The sequence below is a fragment of the Lontra canadensis genome, unplaced genomic scaffold, assembly GCF_010015895.1.
Source record: "Lontra canadensis isolate GAN:19392208 unplaced genomic scaffold, GSC_riverotter_1.0 scaffold26, whole genome shotgun sequence".
Taxonomy (NCBI): domain Eukaryota; kingdom Metazoa; phylum Chordata; class Mammalia; order Carnivora; family Mustelidae; genus Lontra; species Lontra canadensis.
In genome coordinates, this window is record NW_022631020.1 from 6981999 (window position 1) to 6998768 (window position 16770).

Here is a 16770-nt window from a genome sequence, read left to right on the forward strand (position 1 = left end):
CCCTCTCTCTCTCCCAGTCAAACTCCTGAAAAAAAAATAAAATCTTTAAAAAAAAAAAAAGGGACACATGCACCCTTATGTTTATGGCAGCATTGTTTACAACAATGTTTACAGCCAAATTATGGAAGCAGCCAAGTGTCCATCAATTAATGAATGAATAAAGAATATGTGAGAGATATATATTACATGTATTTATTATATATTATAATAAATTATAGGTATAGTAATTATAATAAATTATAATATATAAATATATTTTATATTTATTTTATTTATATTTTTACATATATAAAGTAGAATATTACTCAGCCATAAAAGGAAATGAAATCTTGTCATTTGCAATAACATGGATGGAGCTATAGAGGAGAATATTATGCTAAGTGAAGTAAGTCAGTTGGAGGAAGACAAACACTGTATGATTTCACTCACATGTGGAATTTAAGAAACAAAACAAATCAGTAAAGGGAAAAAAGAGAGAGAGAGAGAGAGAGAGACAAATCAAGAAACAGACTCTTAGTTATAAAGAAAAAACTGATAGTTACCAGAAAGAAGGGCAGCTGGGGGGATGGGCTAACTAGATGACAGGGATTAAAGGAGTGTCCTTGTTGTGATGAGCAGAGGGTGATGTACAGAATTGCTGAATCACTATATTGTATATCTGAAGCTAATAAAGCACTGATGAGGAAGGAAGGAAGGCAGGAAGGAAGAAAGGAAATAAGTTAGTTAAATGTCATTGTTATGGATAAAAATATGTAAGAAGCACTCCAATGTTGACAAGGTAAGAAAATTTTAACAAAGGAAGAAGGGAGGGAAATAAACAATATTTCCATCCATCCCTATGTCGTCTCTCATAATTAACCAAGCTATCTTATAAGAAGGCACTGGCAGTATTCTTTTGCATGTGTTCCTATTTCTCTCTCAAACATTCCAGAAGTTGCTTCAGCTCCAACTCCTAGGACAACTGTGAATATTGTGGAGCTTAAATGAAAAACAGAGGAACCCCACAAAGATCTACACTGTGTGAAGACTATGTTTTACATTAATTTCTCTGAACTGGTTTCACTTCTTATGCACCCTTCCAGCCTGACAACTCTAGAAACTGAACATTTTCTGCAGATGACAAATGTAAATAAGCAGTTTGGCCTTGTTCCGGGTGACAAAAGATAATCGGACAATCATTATCATTCAGTTTGGGGGCTTATTTTAAATCCTCACAAGAACATCAATTAAAGAGTTATAATACATTACATACAGATATAACTACCAGAATTTAAAACTGAACTCTGAAAGCTAGCTCAAATGCCCAAATCCTCAATCATTAAAATTTAATGATTTCTGCTTATAACTTTGTTACCAAAAACCCCAAATCATTTCTATAGAAAATCACTAATTTGTTGCATATCTGTTAAACTACCTCATGTAGGAGGCAGTGATGACTACTTTATTATTGTTTGAAAATAAGTTATCCACATTATATTCTCTAGAGAAACAACCAACACACTGTATATAGACAAAGAGATTTATTTTAAGGAATTGGCTCATACCATTGTGGAGGCTGGTAATTCCAAAATCTTAAGGGCGAGCCTTCAGGCTAGACACCCAGAAAAGGGCTGATGCCACACGCATGATCCTAAGGCATTCTGGGGGCAGAATTCCCTCTTCCTCAGGAAACTTCAGTGTTTCTCTCTTAAGGCCTTCGACTGATTGTGTGAGGTACACTCACATTGTGGAGGCCATCTGTTTTACTCAAAGGCTACTGATACAAATGCTAATCACATCTAAAAAAAATACTTTCAGAGCAACATCTAGAGTGTTGTTGAACCAAACACTAGAGACTACTCAAGTTTAACCATCACACACACAACATTTTCTTATTAAATTATCTGCGAATGCAATCTATATACAGCATACTCTAATCTACCACTGTGAGTCTTCTCATTTTTCATTAATTTATTTCACATTTTTTAAGATCAGCTTATATTTCATCCTGTTGGCAAGTTGTGAACGTAAAGATTTTCGTTATGTTGAGAAACCATTACACAAACTGTATTCTTTTTTTTTTCACTGAATTATTTTTATTAACATATAATGTATTATTAGCCCCAGGGGTACAGGTCTGTGAATCACCAGGTTTACACACTTCACAGCACTCACCATAGCACATACCCTCCCCATTGTCCATAACCCAATCACCCTTTCCCTACCTCCCATCCCCTGGCAACCCTCAGTTTGTTTTGTGAATTAAGAGTCTCTTGTGGTTTGTCTCCCTCCCGATCCCATCTTGTTTCATTTATTCTTTTCCTACCCCTCAAACTCCCTTGTTGCTTCTCGACTTCCTCATATCAGGGAGATCATATGATAGTTGTCTTTCTCCGACTGACTTATTTCGCTAAGCATAATACCCTCTAGTTCCATCCACATTGTTGTAAATGGCAAGATTTCATTTCTTTTGACGGCTGCATAGTATTCCATTGTGTATATATACACCACATCTTCTTTATCCGTTCATCTGTTGACGGACATCTAGGTTCTTTCCATTGTTTGGCTATTGTGGACACTGCTGCTATAAACATTTGGGTGCACGTGCCCCTTCAGAAAACTGTATTCTTTTCATTGGTTCTACTCTTTCCAGAATGTCTAGATTTCATGATCGCAATCTCTGGCTTACTCCTACCCATCCACAGCCAGTCAACACACATTATCCATCCTTCGCTGGCAATTTCTATTTTGTGCTTCTGGATCCCCAAAGATTCCTAACCTTACCTCATTAAATTTTGATACATTCTTTGTATTTTTCTTTGATTTGTTTTTTTTTGTATGTTCTCTTTTTCTTGGAACTAATTTTCTCTGTTCAACCTAAAGTGCTCTAGAACTTCATCCAAACCCAGTTTGCAATTATAAATAATTACCTTCCTATGGAAATCACTGAGAATTTAGTTACACAGCTAAACAGCTAAACACTAACCTGCCCCATCTACAAATCCTATCATCCTATCTTTGATGAGTATGTAATTGCCGTATCATAAAAACGTAAATGGTTAAAGTAAAAATGTACAAATGCATAAAGGAAGAGAGGGGTCATAAGGCAGCTTTTCTCTACTTCCTAGTCATGCAAGAATAAGGAACAGATGGAAATACAGGGTACAACACTGATCATAACTTACTGGCTGCAAGATGCAATATACATAAGATATTGGAACCTAAGTCACTAAGATATTTTCAACAAGTCAATCCCTTCCAGAAAAAAATAAAATAAAATATTCCATTTTAACTACTTTACTGAAAAAGTTATGAAAGTCAATGAACTCCTTTAAAGGATCCCATACTGAAAATGAAATAATTAAATCTCCAGACTCAGAGTGCTTGTAAGTGTGAGAACATGGCAGTGTGAAAAGTACACTCAGAAGGTGCGAGCACCAGTTACAGGTTTGCAACCTAATCAAGTGGCCTAAGGTGCCACTGTTCCTTAGAAATCTGAAACTCTCCATTTATTAAAACGAGGTACTATAAAATTTCACCTAAATCAATGTGCAACTGTAAAGTGTGCATTATTTGTTTTTTTTTATTTCAAGACATAAACTTTTTAAAAAATTATATGTAAGGGGCGCCTGGTTGGCTCAGTTGGTTAAGCAACTGCCTTGGGCTCAGGTCATGATCCCAGAGTCCTGGGATCAAGTCCCACATCGGGATCCCAGATCCATGGAGAGTCTGCTTCTCTCTCTAACCTTCTCCCCTCTCATGCTCTCTCTCAGTCTGTCTCTCTCTCTCAAATAAATAAAATCTTTTAAAAATTAGAAAAAAATAAAAATTATATTTAAATGCATGTTTTTATATAATTTAACTTACTTTTATTGAAATCTGATTGGCATATAAAACCTGTAAATATTTAGTGTATGAAACTTGATACGTTTGGCGATAGGTTGTATTCATGAAACTAACATTATCAATGCCATAAGCTTACCTTCAAAAGTTCCTTTCTGGAACCTGAATTCATTCCTTTTATAGTAAGAGCACTTAACATATGATTTACTCTCTCAGCAAATTTTTAAATATGCAATTCTTAAGCACAAGCCCTTGGGTGTATAGCAAATCTTCAAAACATATTTATTTAGCATAGCTGAAAGTTTGTATCCTTTGACCAACATCTCCCCATTTCTCCTTCTCTCCAGCCCTTGGTGACCATTATTTTATTCTCTGTTTCTATGTGTTTGATTATTTTAGATTCTACACATACATGAAATCATACAGTACTTACCTTCATGTGTTTCAATTATTTCACTTAGCATAATGTCCTCCAGCTTCTTCCACATTGACACAAATGGCAGGTTTGCCTTCTTTTCTGAAGCTGAGTGACATTCCACTCTGTGGGCATATGTGTGTGCATGTTTGTGTAAATACAAGTGTGTGTGTGGGTGTGTGTGTGTGTATCTCACATTTTTCATTTACTTCTGGTAGTCCTGCTCTTAAAAAAATCTGTACCCATTCAACAGCTCTTTTTCAGAGACTTCCACTGGTATTCATGAGAAAACTGCAGCAAGGAAAAAAACTTACCCACTGCCCAGACATAAAGTAGGTAACAACCCTGAAACTAGAGATCGTCCTAAAGATGTTGGAATTATCAGACAGGGATTTTAAAAGAACTGTGACTAGAGGCCCTGGGTGGTTTAGTGGGTTGAGCCTCTGCCTTCGGCTCGGGTCATGATCTCGGGGTCCTGGGATCGAGGCCCGCATCGGGATCTCTGCTCAGTGGGGAACCTGTTTCTCCCCCTCTCTCTGCCTACTTGTGATCTCTCTCTGTCAAAAAAAAAAAAAAAAAAAAAAAAAAAAAAACACAACTAAAGAACTATGACTAGCATGTCAAAGGATCCAGGGGAAAAGGTAACTAAAAGTCATGAACAGCTGATGAATTTTTGAACACTACATCTGAAACTAGTGATGTACTATGTGTCGGGTAAATGAATTAAAAAAAAAAAAAGGCTTTCCATAAGGGGAAAAAAAAGTCATGAAAAAAATAGAGAATTTTAGCAGAGGAATGGCAACTATAAAGAAGAGTCAAACAGAAATCCTTAAATGCACACACATAATATGAAGGTGAAAATTCCTATGATGGGCTTCAGTAATGAGGGCATAGGACAGGAAATATCAGTAAACTTCAAGAGTGATCAAGACCAATCAAGAAAAAAAGAGAAAACAGAAAAATTGCAAATATCAAAGATAAAAGAAATGGTATTACTACAGGTCCCAGGCACCTTAAAGATAATAAAGTGATATTACAAATAATTTAATGGGGAAAATTCAACAAATTAGATAAAATGGCAAATTTCTTGGAAAGCACAACCAACCAAAACTTATAAAGAAATAAATATAAAATATTAAAGAAACTGAAATGGCTTTTTGATTAAAAGCCATCACGCAAGACACCTGAGTGACTCAATTAGTTGGGCAACCAACTCTTGGTTTCAGCTCAGACCATGATCTCAGGGTCCTGGGACCGAGCTCTGAATGGAGCTCAGTACCCAGGAAGAAGTCTGCTTGAGATTCTCTTCTGCTGCCTTTCCCCCACCCCAAATAAATCTTTTTTTTTTTTTTTTTTAAAGATTTTATTTATTTATTTGTCAGATAGAGATCACAAGTAGGCAGAGAGGCAGGCAGAGAGAGAGAGAGGAGGAAGCAGGCTCCCCGCCGAGCAGAGAGCCCGATATGGGGCTCGATCCCAGGACCCTGGGATCATGACCCGAGCCGAAGGCAGAGGCTTTAACCCACTGAGCCACCCAGGCGCCCCCCAAATAAATCTTTTAAAAAATAAATAAATAGGGGCACCTGGGTGGCTCAGAGGGTTAAGCCTCTTCCTTCAGCTCAGGTCATGGTCTCATGGTCCTGGGATCAAGCCCCACATCGGGCTCCCTGCTGAGCCTGCTTCCCCCTCTCTCCCTGCCTGCCTCTCTGCCTACTTGTGATCTGTCAAATAAATAAAATCTTTAAAAAAAATAAAAATAAATAAATAAAAGCCATGTCTCACTCTCTCACACACACACACACACACACACACACACACACACACACAAGAAAGAGAGAGAGAAATGCATGCCCAGACAGTTTTACTGGTAAATTTTATCAGTACATCATCAAAAATCTAAAGAAAAAAGTAACTGTCATCAGCAAAATTTTACAGATTTCAGCATAATGAATAACTAGAACTTTTATACCATTTAGTAGGTGCTAGTGACTATTCTTTTGTTTTTCAGTTTTTTTAAGATTTTATTTCTAAGTAATCTCTACACCCAACATGTGGCTTAAACCCATAGCTCTGAGACCACCAGTCACACATTCTATCAGCTAAGCCAGCCACAGGCCTGTGTGCTAGTCACTATTCTAAGTGCTTGCCACACACCAATTTATTAATCTTCACAAGACTCTTTAGTAAGGCACTATTATTATCCCCACTTAATAAATACAGAGACAGAAACCCTGGAAGTAATAGTACAGCTAAGTGAGTGTTGGGTCTGGACTTGAACTCAGGGAGTCTAGCTCCAGTGACCTTTTCTTTTTCACTCTGTTACACTGAATTCCTAGCAAATGAGATAGCAAAGAAATGACCATAAGTGTGAATGAGTATCTGTGTGGTTTTTGTACGCATTCCCTTTATTAGAAAACTAACATCATAAAGGAAAGGAGAAAGGAAATTTTTTGAGACAAGAGGTTAAGTACAAATTCTAATATAAGCTAAATGGATAAAAGTATTATGTGTGTGTGTTTTTAAAATCAATATAAATAGCGTAAGAAGGATTATACTGAAATAAATAACTGATCTAGGGTACAGAAAGCCTGTGTATAAAAACAGTGCATATAAGATATCTCAGAAGTAAAATGAATGCCATCTAGTCACAGAATATAGAATACATAAAGGATTGAGATAAACATTTTTAATCCTTAACACCCAATTAGGAAAAAAAGACAAAAAAATTAATAACTCATAAAAAATATAATTAGCTAAGAAAAACAGAAAATAAGCAATAAATGAAAATTAACAGAGTCTTTTCAGTAAAATTAATTAAAAAAATTTTAAATGTACCCATTATTGAAGGGACTACAGGAAAAAGGAGTCTGAGAGATAATACCAATGGGGCATAAGTTAATGCAACCTTTCTAGAAAACAATTTGATAGTATGTGCCAAGATCTTTATAAATGTTTAAAGCTTTTCAGAAAGAAAAACTAAGATACGGGCAGAAATTGTGCATCCCTAGAGGCATGGTGTGTTTCATCCTTCCAGGGTTTGCCTGGCATTCTGATTACCAGTAACGACTCTAGATCCAAACATTCTGCTTTCAAAATCAAACTCTGCTACTTCCCAGCTCCAAGACTCTTCTGAAATCATATAACTTCCCTGTGCCTTGGTTTTCACATCTCTATAATGGGGATAATAAGCACCTACTTTTGAGGTTGTCCTGCAGATTATACAAGACGGTATTTCTAAAGACTCAGGGCAACTCCTGACACAAAATTAACACAATACAGATGATAGCTGTAATCATTAGGTTTACAATTCAACATTGGAAAGAATATGACTTTATAATAAAACAATGTAGGTATGTAATATTCTATAGCTATAAAATACCATTTTTCCAAAAAATACAGTAAGAGAGAGAAATAACAATAAAAAATATTATATATAGCAGACTTTCTACATAAAATAGTATATAAATAGAGGAAAATGATAAGAGACTCCTTAGAAGCCATGTGGGAATGCTGATGATACAAGTGGTAACAATGAACATAATCTTGGCTTACTCAGATATCAATCACCAGCTGGGATCAGAAACACTGCAACCAAATTATTAATTTATTTTACTTCCAAAGAGTTCATCTTGTGTACTCAAGACTCTTTAGATATAGCTGATATAAGAACTAGAAATTCCTATAAATTATATATTAATTAATAAATAAATATTACTTGGCTATATGCCCAATATAAGGCAACTACATGAATACACTAAAACAGATCATGACTAATTTTAAATGATTCCCATGTAATTACATATGGCTTTGAATTAAAATGTTACTTTAGAAAATAAACGAAAGCTAAGCTGGAAACATTTTAACACAAAGCTTTTTTTTTTAACATTTAGTGTTATATTAATGTTATTCTCATGTAACATGAAAAACAAGGTCTCAAAATGAAATATTGCTTTCCTGGCATTCTAAAATGAGGTTATTAATCATATCTACCATTCATGAATATATATTGTAGCATAATTTGTAAAGCAGTGAAACTTTTCTAAGAACGCCTGTGAAAATATGAATTTCTCACTATTTGATCTCTTAAAATATGGATGTTTAAGCTTTCTTTTTGAGCACTTTTAAAGAGCTAGTTGAAGAAACTTGGTACAACATACTAGGATAGTCATTGCCTTGAACTCGAATTTGTTTGCATGTGAGCTCCAGTTAGGGGGTGACTTGGCCTGTGGTGTGCATTTTACTTAATAGGTCTGAGCATTGAGTGCTTTTGAGTTTTACCTTAATAATAAAAATACTTAAGAAGTTCTCCTTTTTATACCCTTATTCATTTGGACATCAAAATAATAAGACTTACAGGGAACATCAATCAATCATCAACCCATACAACCGCCTACTTCCTATGGACTCATTTCAACAATTTAGATGCTACTCCAGACTTTGTTTCAATCCACAAGCCTCAGAAAACTCTTACTCCATTTTGTCTGGAAACTTACAACACCTTTGCATTTGACTGGTGACTGTGTTATGGATCACAGTACGTAAGCTGGAACATGGGCTTTGAGGTCCGAGCAGGGCTAACCTTACCTCTCATGTTTTCTAACCTTATAATGCTTTCTTTGGGCAGACTCCCCTGGGCTCCTGGATCCTCAGATGCCTCATCTTTGAAACGGGCTAAACTGACAGAACAGCAATGATTCTGTATAACTGTAAATTTACATAGAATTTTTTGATATTTAACTCCTTAATTTTTAAATTTTTTTATTTCTTTTACAGTGAGATGTGAAGTAATGAGTTATTTTTTTCAATGAGTTATCTGAAGTCTATTTGGTGATTAATCCATCCTTTTGAAAACTCATTCAAAATTCCACCTTGAACAAATGTGCATAGCATTTCTTTTCAAATTCCTGACCCAGGGTTGGCATTTAATAAATGGATCTTCTCGTCTTCCTTCTACTGAGCTTAAAACTTGCTTTCTTATCAATTCTACAGTTCCTATTTTGTCTGTAGCCATACTAACAAAACTTATTTAACAAAGTAAAATACCTTCAATTCCTTCGGTCAGTCTTCATATAGCACAGTTTTCCACTATAATGCCATCATGCCTCCCCTCCTTTTTATAAACCCTAATTGCCAATGTTCATTTAACAAGGTGGCTTCTTGGACAGACCATTTTCTATCAGACATGTTTTCTCAATTGCAAATGATAGAAATAGCATCCTCCCTGTTCCCAACATTTCACTTCTAGAAATACAATCTAATTTTGCCTTAGCATTTTTCACATTCAATTCATATCATGTTGAACTAAAAAGTTTTGTCATGACCAAAAGCCATGATTCTTTTTTAGTGTGGACTATTTCTAAGCCCTATTTTCTCCCTTTTGAAAATGTAAAGTATTCTGATCATCTGATGATAATCTTTAAAAATACCAAAAATCTAATAATGAGAAAGGTCACTTATCACTTATGTTTTTACTTACTCTTTCACTCAAATTCAAGACATTTTCTAAACATTTCTTTTCTTTTTAGTTTAGTTGCATGTTAGTTTAAGGTGTACAATACAGTGATTCAACATCTCTATATGTTATGCTATGCTCCCCACAAGTATAGCTACCATTTGTCACCATACAACACTATTACATCATTGACTATATTCCCTATAATGTATCTTTCATTCACATGACTTATTCATCCCATAACTAGAAGGCTGTATCTCTCACTCTCCTTCACCCATTTTGCCCATTCCCCTACCCCCCTTTCTCTCTGGTAACCATCAAGATGTTCTCTTTATAGATCTAAATCTGCTTTTTATTTTTTTATTCATTTGTTTCACTTTTTAGATTCCACATAAGTGTGAAATTATATGGTATTTGTCTTTCAGCCTGACTTATTTGATTTAGCACAATAACTCCAAGGTCCATTCCTGTTGTTGTGAATGGCAAGATCTCATCTTTCTTATGGCTATGCAATATCCCAGTGTGTGTGTGTGTGTGTGTGTGTGTGTGTCTTTTTTTTTTTTTAATTTCTTTTCAGTATACCAGAATTCATTGTTTATGCACCACACCCAGTGCTCAATGCAATGCGTGCCTCCATAATACCCACCACCAGGCTCACCCAACCTCCCACCCCTGGCCCCTTCAAAACCCTCAGATTGTTTTTCAGAGTCCATAGTCTCTTGTGTTTCATCTCCCCCTCCAATTTCCCTCAACTCTCTTCTCCTCTCCATCTCCCCATGTCCTCCCTGTTATTCCTTATGTTTCACAAGTAAGTGAAACCATATGATAATTGACTCTCTCTGCTTGACTTCTTTCACTCAGCATAATCTCTTCCAGTCCCATCCATGTTGCTACAGAAGTTGGGTATTCATCCTTTCTGATGGAGGCATAATACTCCATAGTGTATGCAGACCACATCTTCCTTATCCATTCATCTGTTGAAGGGCATCTTGGTTCTTTCCACAGTTTGGCGACCGTGGCCATTGCTGCTATGAACATTGGGGCACAGATGGCCCTTCTTTTCACTACATCTGTATCTTTGGGGTAAATACCCAGTAGTACAACTGCAGAGGCATAGGGAAGCTCTATTTTTAATTTCTTAAGGAATCTCCACACTGTTTTCCAAAGTGGATGCATTAACTTGCATTCCCACCAACAGTGTAATAGGGCTCCCCTTTCTCCACATCTGGACTCTCCAATACCTGTTGTTTACTGTCTTGTTAATTTTGGCCATTCTAACTGGTATAAGGTGGTATCTCAATGTGGTTTTGATTTGAATCTCCCTGGTAGCTAGTGATATGAACATTTTTTCACGTGTCTGATAGCCATTTGTATGTCTTCATTGAATAAGTGTCTGTTCCTGTCTTCTGCCCATTTTTTGACATGATTATCTGTTTTGTGTGTGTTGAGTTTGAGAAGTTCTTTATAAATCCTGGATACCAGCTTTTGTCTGTACTGTCATTTGCAAATATCTTCTCCCATTCTGTGGGTTACCTCTCTGTTTTGTTGACTGTTTCCTTTGCTGTGCAGAAGCTTTTGATCTTGATGAAGTCCCAAAAATTCATTTTCGCTTTTGTTTCCTTTGCCTTTGGAGACATATCTTGAAAGAAGTTGCTGTAGCTGATATTGAAGAGGTTACTGCCTATGTTCTCCTCTATGATTCTGATGGATTCCTGCCTCATGTTGAGGTCCTTTATCCATTTCAAGTTTATCTTTATGTATAGTGTAAGACAATGGTTGAGTTTCATTCTTGTACATACAGCTGTCCAATTTTCCCAGCACCATTTATTGAAGAGACTGTCTTTTTTCCACTGTATATTTCTTCTTATCTTCTTTATCCATTCATCTATTGATGGGACTTAGCTTACTTCCATACCTTAGGTGTTATAAATAATGCTACACTAAATATAGATGTGCATTTATCTTTTGAAATTTAATTTCTTTAAATACACATTGTTCTAGAGTTATAAGCTTTAAGACTAAAAATATTTTAAAGAGAGCTACATTCTTTTTCAATTAAGTACACTGTTTTCAATATTCATCTCAATTTAAACATTTTTTCATATGCTACAAAAGAAAAGTTTCAGAAAATCATATTCAGTATAATTTCATTTTGACATATGGGTACTTACTAACAATCATATACATATTTGAAAATGGAGAATATGCATATTTGATATATATAAAAAGGAGTATAACAAAATACTCTGTTTAGCTTGGGACTAGGGAGTGGGAATTGAGAAACAATGGGACTTGACATCCATTTTTTTCATTTTTTTCTTATAGTGGGCATGCTTTGCTTTTATAATAGCATTTACACTTTTACTTGGATAACAGCTATAATAAGCAAATATCAGTCAATTTAATAAGCAGGAAAAACTCAGAACATCATATTTTATGATCTAAGTTACTAATAAAAGTCACCCAAGGATAATCCATTATATTTTTTTAAATTTAGATTGGCATTAATGTGCTTTTACTTTAAATATGTTTTAAAATGTTTTATTCAAAGCCATTTTTTGATTTAAATCTTTTGCCTTCCTCTAACACTCTGGTTTCAGAATGTTTTCCACTTCACCGTATGGAAGTAAATTTGACTTATCCTTTGTTAACTACTTTGCTTCTATATTATCCATAAACTCAAAGAGCTTATTGGCATATAGCTCTTTCACGCTTTCAGAATTTTATGCAATTTTGTGATATCTCGCAGTATCCTGTTAATAGGATGAGCAAGAGACAATCAAAATAAAATACTGGGAAATGAGAATACACTGCAGTAAAACAAAGAAACTCATTACGGAACCCCATAGAAACAAGAGACCAAGATTAATGGTCTTACACATTAAATAAAGAGGGTGAAACAAAAAGGATAACAATTTTTCATTTTCTTTTCCTTTTTAAATACATCTATTCTGTTTAGGATTACTTTTATGAATCTCTATTTACATTGATAAAATAATTACTCATCTTTAAAGAGTAACAAGTTTATTCCTAAGAAAAAATGGAATGTAAGGAGAGTGTGGACTTGGGAATCAGAAGACCTTGACTTAAATAGGGTACTTATTTACTCTCCAATCTCAGGCAAAGAAATCCTATTCTCTGATCCGCAACTTTCTGTTCTATAAAATAGGACTTATAGGACATATGCCTAATGGAGTTGCCTTGAACTGTTAAATGAGGGAAACTATGCACAAAAATATTAGCATTCTTCCCTCTTTCATAATAAATCCTATTCTACAAAGAGAAAACTAAGTAAAATAATATATTAGCACTTTTAAACTGCTTAAAACCTTCATATTATCTCAGTTATTCAAAAGTCTGTATTTGAGGGATGCCTAGGTGGCTCAGTGGGTTAAGGCCTCTGCCTTCGGCTCAGGTCATGGTCCCAGGGTCCTGGGATCAAGCCCCACATTGGGCTCTCTGCTCACCGGGGAGCCTGCTTCTTCCTCTCTCTCTCTCCCTACCTCCCTCTCTGCCTACTTGTGATCTCTGTCAAATAAATTTAAAAAATTTTTTTTAAAAGTCTGTATTTGAGAAGATAAGAGTATCTGGAAAATCACTACCTCTTTTAAAAAGAAGTTACAGGTAAAAGAATTTTCCAATTAAAATGGCATCCTAAATGCATACATTTATGTATTTCCCCAACCAACACACCACTGAAATGACACTGAGGGAAACAATAAGGTGCAAAGGACAAAGAATAAGAAAAGAGATGACAGCAGAGAAGAACAGTTAACCAAATGTTGGGAGAGGGAGACAGCAAGAAGGAGTGGTAACTGACTTAGAGAAGGGTTAATCAGTTTCTTTATTTTCACTTTATTTTGTGAAACTTGAAGAGTTGAGTTTTATATCTGGATTGATGTGCTATGGCACAGAACTGGCACACAAGGAACTGAAAGTCTAGGAGGTAGCAGGAACATAAGGGACCCTAAGGACCCCACCAGGCTGTGTTTACAGAAATTTGAAGAAGGGCTATGAACTTCCATGGATGATGAAACTGGGTTCAAACCAATTGCATTTGAGTATCTCAGTGGCAATAATAGACATCTAATTATAATACCATATATTTTTAGGTCTGTTTCTCTATTTTCTTAGATCTTGTCTTTGATGGGAATCCTCCCCAATACCCATCTCACGTGTGTCCAATGTACACAAAATAGATCTCAAGTAAAAGAAGGATGCATCAGCAGGAAGAATCAGATGCCAAACTGGCTGAGCAACAGTCTCACTCTACTGTCTGGCAAGAGACGTCTCTATTTCTATACATTCTGTCCTGTAGTCATCAAATATTAACTGGGTAAATTCTACGTGCCAAGAACCATTCTAAATTTCTAAGGCATAGTAGCAAAGGAAACAGTGTCTATCTTTAAGGATTTGCAGATGTTGAGAGACAGACAGCAAACATATTAAAACATGGGTCACTGCTGTTAAGAAGAAAAGGAGTGTAAATGGCGATCAGAATGGCAGTGGGGTCTGTTTGATAGAGAAGAGACAGAAAACACTTGCCTGATAAGCTGGCATGTGAGCAAATAACGAACATGAAATGAGAGCATGATCCAAGAGGTATCTAAGAGGAAAGTTTCCTGAAAGGGAAAACATTAAAGAAAGCCCAAGTGAAACACAAAAAGAAGTTCCAAACACAAAACCAGTAAGTGACTGCTCTCCCAGAGCTCACGTTCCATAGATGGACACAATGAACAAACACAGATAACACGTGCTGGACAATGGTAATTTTTATATAGAAAATTAATGTAGCCTATTATAATGGAAAGCAACTCGAGGTGCCTATTTCGGATTAAGGTACTAGGAATGACTGGTCTAAAGAACTAAATTAGACAGTGTTGGCAATGGCTGCCTCTATGAGGTGGGGAAAGAGTCGCCTCCAGACAAGCCTGACAGCAGAAAGAGGTAACCAAACAGAGAGGGCTAAGTGGAAAGCAAATTAATTTCCATGATGTTGCAATTTACATGGTTCAGCAGAAGTGAGACAGGAGTTATTAAAAAAAAAAAAAATCAAAGCAACCATAAGCCATATGCAAAAAGAAGTGATGAGGAAACCGCTGAATCAAAATGTTAAGGAAAGTTGAATTTTCAAAACACACTGGATGAGGAAGATATAGCAAAATGACCCAGAAGAATATTTACAGAGTTACTAGGAAAAACCACGGAGTTTTTTCTGTCTCTCACCTAAGTTTTCCCCTTGGCTTTCTTCTCCTTTTAGGTTCCCACCCTCTCTTGTTTCAGTTCACTTCCTTGCTCAGGAACCAGATTTTTGTCTCCAAAGACACAAACACATGTTATTTTTTTTTAACATCTCTCCTTGCAACAGTACACAGATCCATCAAATTTCACCAGAGCCAACCTGAACTCATTACACCTAATCCTTCTCTTCCACCCTTGGATAATAACAATCATCCAGTCACCTGAAGGAGGATCCCAACACCATCTTGACTTTCTCTCCCTCCCTTGTGGACCATAGCTTAACACATCTACCAGCTCCAGGTCCAGAAGGTTACCTTGGGTCCCACTTCTCTTTACTTCCTCTGGAACACCCTGAGTTCTACAGCTTGACATCAACCACCTGGGTTACTGAAGCAGCTTCCTACTTGGCTCCCCTACTACTACACTGTCCACCAATCACTCGCCGTCCACCCTCCAAGGAGTTACCTTTTTTTAACATAGATATGATTATTTTAATACCATGTGTAAAAACATGTTCCCCCAGATTCCTCGACCTACACTTCTGCCCTTTCATTTCCCATGCACTAGGCTGTCCTACCCTCAGCTCACATGACAGTCATGCTGGAGTCCCCGCCTCCTGCTTCTTTGACAAACCATCACATCATGATCCATTACACTCCTCAACCTCTGTGCATCCACTTCCTTTCGCCTACACGCAGGTTGCTCTTTTTTCTCCTTTATTTGTTCAGTCAGTCAGGCAGGCAGTCAACAAGACATGCAACCCACAATTCTTGGGGGCAACAGAAAAAAAAAGCAAAACAATAAATAATTTTTTAAAAAGTGATAAGCACAAACAAAAAGGGGGGGCCTTCAATGGGTATCTCTGAAAGCCAAGACCTCAACAATGAAAAAAAGTTACTAAGATAGAACTTGGGGGTAGGGAGCTGGAGTGAGGGAACATCAAGCAGAGAAACAGCCCAGAGATGAAAAGAGTCTAGAAAACAGAGTCAGGAGTTTGAATACTGGTTTATGTGCAATGAGAAATCACTGGAGGGACATCTGGGTGGCTCAGTGGGTTAAGCCTCTGCCTTTGGCTCAGGTCATGATCTCAGGGACCTGGGATCAAGCCCTGCATCAGGCTCTCTGCTCAGCTGGGAACCTGCTTTCCCCTCTCTCTCTGCCTGCCTCTCTGCCTACTTGTGATCTCTCTGTCAAATAAATAAATAAAATCTTTTTAAAAAGAGAAAGAAAGAAAGAACTCACTGGAGAATATCAGGCAGTAGAATAAACCTTCATATAAAAATGAAAATTGGGGAAAATGGCAGAAATAATATATTCCCCTTTTTACTTTGAATACATTAAAGTCATCTCTTTATGAATACTGACATTGATACCATCAAATATGATCCCAAAACTGCAGTCCTGCCTTCCTCACAGAATAACAGTTCCAGTTTTTTACCTTCAATTCCTTAACAGTGCGCCTCAGTATATGTGACTTAATGGAGAATGGCCATTGATTTTCATGGACTAACTCGTGCAGATTAATTTGTACATGGTTAGGAAGGTGTAAATATACTGCAATTATAAAATGAAGCTAAATGCGATCCATGAATCTAGAGCATGAAGGGGAGAAAAGGATACCTAAAACAATACTGTATCATTCCTTCTAAAAGATACTTGAACAAGTAGAGAAATAATGAGCCATCATACAGAGAACATTAGAGAAACTAACACGTTTTCCAGGGCAGATTAATTCGGTGACTTTTTTTTTTTTCTTTATGGCAGAGAATTCACTGATTGAAAAAAAAAAAAGAAGCATAAACTATAGCTGACTTCAGTAAAGTATGTGACACAGAATAGC